Genomic DNA, 7,946 nt, shown 5'->3' with positions numbered 1-7,946 from the left:
TTTCTGGATTGGATGTATTGTACCCTGAAGAAATATGGAAACTTCATTGTAAATGTTTTTGAGCTACCCCTCGGTGGAGTAGGACAATCTTCCCATTGGTTATACATAAATACATTTCTAGGTGTTGCAGATTTATGCAAGAAATGATGACCATAGTGGTTGTAACAATAAAGCTGTTCATAGTCTGTTGAACCCTCTAAGTATTCATGGTTAGAGAATGCAGCAGACCTTTCTAGATCAGACATCATGTTATTAACAGTCTCAAAGTCCCAATCATCAGAATAGGTACTGGAGGTAATAAAGTCACTTAATGAAATTTTAAATAAGTGTGGAATCTTCAAGAGTTCCGACGGGCAGAATATATCATAATCCGTTTTGTCCCAAACAATACCATCTTGTATAGGAACGGCTGTGATGTTCACTGCTGACAAGTCTCTTGCTTCACGATGGGATGATTTGCGTGGTTTCAAAAGTAAGTTCACATTTTTACTTCCTATGTCCAAATAAATATATCTTCCATTTATCAGCATGCTCAGAGTCATTACTAAAGCTAGCCAAAGCAGAAAGAAAAATATTCCAGAAATAATCCATAGTTCAATCCATGGTTAAACCAGATAAGTCTTTTTCACGTGATGAAAGAAGTCTTGTGCTTGCTCTGAAGGACTGGGTTTTCTTAAGACCCAGCGGTGCCAGGGGACAACACCTAAAACCTTCGTGGGTTACCTGTTCTGGCGTACAAACACAGAGACACGGGACACTTCCAGCGACGTCAGAGATCAGCGTTTATTCACTGCAGGGATACAGAGGTCACAAGAAGTACACAGCGTGTAGGTTCTCGGAGACTGCTTCAATTTCGTAGAAGTGGGTCGCTCCTTTTATACACGTTTTTGCCATAGCACAACATAGTGAACAAAGATTCAACTCGGTTCCCACAGTAAACTTCAAAAAGGGTCGCATTCATGTTTCAGGAGGCCGGAACATAATTACAACAGTCCTTGCCGGTTCCCAACTGTAAAAACATATCCCCTCCGCAATAAACACATTTCTTCTTAACCATAAACACATTAAGGAAGGACGAAAAACAGAATGCGAGGAAAGGGCAAGGATGCACAACAGGTTAGGAAAGAGTGTTAGGGTAATAAAGGAAACTCGATAGGGATCAAAGGCCTCGTGTCTAATGTATGCGTGACTGAGACAATAGACCGGAGCGGCAAGATGAGCCTCGAGCGGGGCCATCTGCCTTACTCGTGTCATTCCCCTCATCGTAAAGTCACCTCAAAGAAACACGTGTCCTTCGTACTATCTTGGAAGTCCCAGGGTCACGAAGCGGACAAAAGCCCGTTCGCTGGCTACTTGAGGGCAAGAAACAAAATGGACGCTGTGTCTAAAATGGAACCCGAGGGTTCGAATGAACGAACACAAAAATGAGACGAACCGTACAAGGTTGCACAGCGAAACTTCGCACGCCCACTGTACTCGTCATTTGCGGTTCATAGATACCACACTCGTCCATATTCGTCACCACTCAAAAAGTGCCGTCCCGTCTCATACGGAACCTCAGACGCTCCTTTTGCCCTCATGTAGGCAAGCACTAGTCTAGATCGGAATCTATATCGATATTCATCAGATCGTTCAGATGCTGCTGAAACATCATTCTATCCATCAATGTCTCCTTGGTAACAGATGGCCGCCTTATACACGTCGCAGCACATAGGCCACATAAGGCAGGACCACACTGCACACAAAGACAACACGTGAACAGAAACGCTACAACAGCCCCTACAATCATCAGAATACTCCAACCCCAAGTTGACATCAGGCCCCAAAACCATCCTAGAAACGACCAATTACCTTCGTCCACGTGTATGGACTCGGAAATCTTATGCAACTTCGAGATGGCTTGATATACAGTCGGAGCATTGTCAGGGATGAAAATGCAACAACTAGAATGGATAATTTTGCACACACCCCCTCGATCTGCAAGAACAACGTCTAGAACCATACGGTTCTGTAACGTCATGAGTCTATCCGCCTGTAGTTCCGCTGTTAGATTACCAAGGGCGTTTGCAGTAATATTAGCAGTCGATTCCACCACACGGGTCAACTGTCTTAGGTTCCTACTATTGACCATAGGTCCCCAAAACGGCAGGAAACCCTTAAAGAAGTCTCCTGCTTCTTGACCAGCAGTATCCTCTTTGCTAATTACGCCTCTCACGACTCTGGTTTTGTGATAGTCCGAAGCAACTGTGAAGGTCGGAGGTAAGAGATTCGCAATATAACAGGTACCCGAGAAGTCGCGGGGTAACCATGTATATGCGCGCTCATAACACACAAAATAGGTGCCCTTGGCGGTCAGAAAAACAGGGGAGGAGAGCATCGGTAGGACATACGTTTCAGTGCAAGCACTGTTCCCAAGTTGTGCTCTCGGATTTCGACCCAAACCTTGCAAGCAGAAATTACCAAGGTGCGGTACAATCCATATCGGGGATGAGCTCTTCAACTGTCTATCTCCCACTGACGTACCATACTCAGCCTCACTCAGATCCTTATAAGCCTGCACTTCTTCGTCTGGAATGAGTGATGGATCGAAAACATCTCTATCCAGATCTGCTATGGCTATCGCCAGAGGCTTGTAGTATGGACCAGGACCAGACTTGACAGATCGTGGCTCTAGACTGGGGTAGGAGTCTAGTGCACTACGGAACATGGTTTGAAATGCTCGAGCTGAACCCTGGGAACTGTACGGAAGGACCAAGTACGGAATACCCCTATCCATGGTGTGTGGCATTAACCCACATACCCAACAATTTGTAGTATTCACCACTAACTGATGCTGATGTAGGAGTTGAACAAAAGAATTATTCCTGAATTCCGCACGCCTAGCCTGTTCGTGTTGAGGCAAAGGATGAAAGGAATGTGGGGAAACAGTAGTAAGGGAACTCAGGTTAGGAGAAAAGGTAGGCGAAACAGAAGGCATGAATTGCGATACCCCAAAATACACTCCGCCCACCAATAACATAGATACAGTTAGGAATAACCAAAACACCTGTAACAGAAAACATTTTGTTCGTGCGACCCTCAATAACTCTGATCTCTGTGCCAATACCCTTTCTTCTTCCACCAGCTTAGAGAATGCCATCCTCTACAAACCGTCCGTGACGTTCTTGACACACTTCGTTCTGAGCAGCGATTATCAATCCCCAGGAGTTCCCAGGAATCGACAAAAGTAACCAACCTGACGTCAGAAACCTGCTAAACAGAAAGAAGTGCCCGCACGGCCCTACGGTAACCCAGATGACGAGGTTCAAATTTGTTACAAGTCTCTTTAGCAGTGGAAAACACGAAAAAAAACTCAAGAAGAAAGGATGTAATTGTTCATAACATTGGTAACGTCAAAACCACTATACTATCAATTTTTATTAGTCCTTGAAGTCCTTGAACGAAGAAAGTATCGATTTCTTCCAGGTTGAGTTTGCTCTACGAACAATTGTTCAGACGGCGCAGCAGTGTTCAATGAAGCAGATGACGAGTCGGACCTTGGGTTTTCTGCTACTGATGACTCCACTTGTGGATATGGCAATGAGGAATCCTCCACAAGTTGAGCGTCGCTGAAAGGCACAAAACGCGAAGGGGTCTCAGTCTCTTCGGCGGAAATCCCAGTTCTCACCCAACCGTCAGTTGGTAAGGGGATCGGTACCTTCTTTGTATGACTGGCGTGGACCCAATGTTTCCGGCCCTCCAGTCGTACCGCTGTCCTCGTCGTCAATAGGACTAAGTGGGGTCCAACAAATCTTGGCTCTAGATTACGCTTCCGACCGAAATTGCGGGTGACTACCCAGTCACCTGGCCGGAGCTGATGTCCAGGACCCTCTGTCTGCGCCGGTAGAGCTTCAAAGACCTGTTGATGAATTAATCGTAGTTTAGTGGTCAAATCATACAAATAATCGATCAACATTGGATATTCAAGACTATCAAAAGCCCTAGGTCTCGGGACTCCCCAAATATTCGCAGGTCGACCGAACACAATCTCATATGGGCTGAGCCCTACTCGAGAGTGTACCGTCGCTCTGGTCGATAGGAGAGCCAGAGGCAAGGCATCCGGCCATGACAGGCCAGTCGAAGCTTGAATCTTAGCGAGTTTCAGCTTCAGGGTACCATTGTACCCTTCAACCAAACCCGCTGCCTGAGGATGGTTGGCACTGTGGAATTTTTGCTTTATTCCAAGGCCCTTACACACACTCTGCATTACACTCCCCACAAACTCACTTCCATTATCTGACCACACAATCCGCGGCATTCCATACCTAGGGAAGTATTCCTTTAACAAGATTTTTGCTGTGGACAGGGCAGTATTATCCTTGAGAGGATAGGCCTCAATCCATCTGGAGAACGCACAAACTACAACCAAAACGTACTTCAGGTTATTGCATCTCTCCATATGGATGAAGTCTAGCTGGATAACCTCAAAGGGACAGGTAGGAGGAGCGAAATGACCAGGGGGAGTGGGAGTGCCTTTTCCTGGATTGTGCATCAAACACACCATACAATTCTTAACCACTCGTTCGGCACACTTAGCAATACCATCATTCTTCCACACAGGAGACAAGAACTTGCATATTCCTTTCGCACTGATATGTGACAACCCATGAGCCATCGTCACAACAGCTAACACGTATGCATCTGGAAGCATCCACCTCTGACATTCCGTCAGATCAACCCAACATCCATGCATATCCAATTTCCCTGTACTTTCTTTCCACTTGGTCTTTTCAGCTTCAGTAGCTCCATTCTGAATTTCTTTCACACTCTCAACCGTATTTTCACACATACCAGTCTCTTCCGGCCATCTCACTGAACTCGTAACATACATTCGAGTCGCAAGATTCTTAGCCGTTTCTTTAGCAATCTCATCTGCAAATGCATTACCATGACCAACATCATCCGTCACTTTCCGGTGCGCACTACATTTGACAATCGCCACTTGTTTAGGCAATGTAAGTGCATCCAAAAGGTCGTTCACTAGTTGCCCATGTTGGATCTTCGTACCATGCGATGTCATGAATCCTCTCTCTCTCCACAATCTCCCGAAGTTGTGCGCAACACCAAACGCATACTGACTATCGGTAAACACATTCACACGCTTTCCTTTCGACAGAACACACGCTCTCGTTAATGCAATTAATTCTGCCGCTTGTGCTGAATTCTGGTTCAATCTCGCAGCTTCCACAACCGTGCTCAATGTCACCACCGCATACGCAGTCGTCACATCACCATTCGGCAACTTGAAGCAGGAGCCATCCACATACAGAGTACCATCGGGATCTGACAAGGGAGTGTTTTTCAGGTCCACACGACCTTTTGTTTCTTCCTCAGTTCGTAAATAACAATCATGGGACAGCACATTATCTGATTCCATATTAATCGGCAACAATGTCGCCGGATTCAGTACGTTACAGCGCTTAATCTGAATATGACTTGCCAAAAGGGTAAGCTCATACCCAGACAACCGTGCACTCGTTAGATGTTGAGTCTTTGTCCGATTCAAGAGTGTATCGACTGCATGCGCAACCATTACTATGAGCATATTGTCCATGACCAAACCTGCGGACTGTCGAATAGACGCCGCAGCTGCCGCCGTCGCCCTCAAGCAACTTGGCAACGCTCTAGCTACTGGGTCTAAGGTCGAGGAAAAATATGCACATGGACGCTGCTTATCACCAAATGGTTGCGTTAAAACACTCAACGCACAACCATCCCTCTCATGGACGTATAATGTGAAAGGCTTACTGTAATCAGGAGTACCTAACACAGGAGCCGAACACAGTGCGTCACGCAGTTCAGAAAAACTTTTTTGACATTCCTCCGTCCAAGGCAAAGGAGTCGAAACGTCCTTGCACGTGAGAGCTACCAATGGTTTCGCCAGCAGTGAAAAATTCGGGATCCACTGTCTGCAGTACGATGTGATACCTAAAAAGGCACGCACATCTCTCTGAGTTGTCGGCACAGTCATTCGAGCAATTGCTGCAATTCTTTCAGGGGTCAACCTTCTTCCCGCCTTTGACAATAAGTGACCGAGGTAGGTTACTTCTTGACAACAATATTGTAATTTGGAAGGTGACACTTTATGATGTAAGTCGCAAAGGTGCTGTAACAAAGACACTGTAGCGACTTTACAGAGCTGTTCAGTGTCAGCAGCAATTAACAGATCATCAACGTACTGAATCAAGGCTGCACCAGCCGGTAACACAAACGCATCAAGTTGACCTTTAAGAGCTTGACTGTAGATTGATGGACTCTCACAGTAGCCCTGTGGAGCGCGTTTGAATCTAAAGCTACGCCCACCTAATGAGAAACCGAACAAGTCTCTGCTTTCTACAGCAATCGGAATACTGAAGAACGCATTCTTCAGATCAATGACCGAGAACCATGATGCAGTGGCTGGAATCAGAGTCAATAAAGCTGTAATGTCTGGCACCACAGGAAACTGCGGAACGACAACTTTGTTTACCTCTCGTAGGTCAATAACTAAACGGTACACGGGAGGCTTGGAGGGATCCGTTCGTTTCAGAATAGGCAACACAGGACTATTGCACACATTACCTCGTGTCTCCTCAATAACATCTTTGCCGATCAGATCGTAAATGATCGCTAACAGTGCCCTTTCACCATCAAGGGAGATACGGTACTGAGGTGTACGTGGCAAACGCGCACCCACTTTTAGTTGGACAACATAAGGTGGTATATCCAACAGGCCCACATCATTGGGACCTGTGGCCCACAAGGAGTCTGGAAGAGACCTCAATTCCGATGGGAGCTTGTCGATCGATAAATACATAGGGGAAATCACGCTCTTACCCAACGTAAGCTCCACACCCGTAGGAGAACAGTACAAAGTCGCATGTAACCTTTTCAACAGGTCTAAGCCCAAAAGATTCTCACCACAACCAGTAGTCAAAATCAAAGGAGCTTCCAGCTCATGAGTCCCAATTGTAAGGGGCAAAGGGCTAGAGACCGGATTGCGAATGGGGGCGCCAGAAAATCCAACGGAAACATTCGTTAAGCCAGACAAAGGCGCGCCAGGGAGTTTAGAATGCATGATGGAACTTTTCGCTGCACCAGTGTCCAACAGAAAAAGGCTCAACAACGCCCAAAGTGGCTACTGCAACATAAGGCCCTCTCTGATCAACCGGAACTGATACTTCTCCCTTCCTTTGTCTACGGCTGTCCTAGTAGATACCATCCGTATCAACATCACATTCAACATAATGATCGTCCACATGATACTGTGTAGACCGACCGGACGATGATTCGCGTCGATCGAAACAATTCTGCGAATCTGAAGACGTCGCAAAGCGTTCGGTCTGGTTCTGAGTAGCTCCGCGACCTCTACCACGAGGAGCCTGTGGAGGACCACCACGTCCTCCTCGAGCTGACACACCATTGGACCTATCACGTAGAACCGGACAATCAAACTTCAAATGGCCTTCCCCACGACAATATGCGCACTGATTATATCCCAGCGCAGTGCGAGGCGCAGGCGAAGCATTGCGCTGCTGTGGTCTAGAGAACTGTGATTGCGATCTATTTGACTGCTGCGTATCGTTGAAATTCGAACGCGGCGGATAAGCTTGCTGCAGCAAGACCTTAGTTTTGAGATCCTTAGTTTTCTTTTCTACACGCTCACTTTCTTCTTTTTCTCTATTTTCGTAATATTGGGCCGTAGCCAGTATTTGGGCAGTGGTAGAAACAGCCCACGCACTCTCAGAATTCTTCAACTTGTTGCTCAAGTCGGGCAACAAATTCGATACAAATTTGTCAACGAACAACCGCTGACCACCCTCAGAACCCATATCCTGACCACTATGATCAATGAACGCTTCTTCGAACCTAGTGAAGAAGTCGGACACACTTTCTTCCTTCTTTTGCCTACATGCTGATAGTTTGTC

This window comes from Triturus cristatus, chromosome 7 (assembly GCF_964204655.1).
Source record: "Triturus cristatus chromosome 7, aTriCri1.1, whole genome shotgun sequence".
NCBI classification, from domain to species: domain Eukaryota; kingdom Metazoa; phylum Chordata; class Amphibia; order Caudata; family Salamandridae; genus Triturus; species Triturus cristatus.
This window is presented reverse-complemented; position numbering follows the sequence as displayed.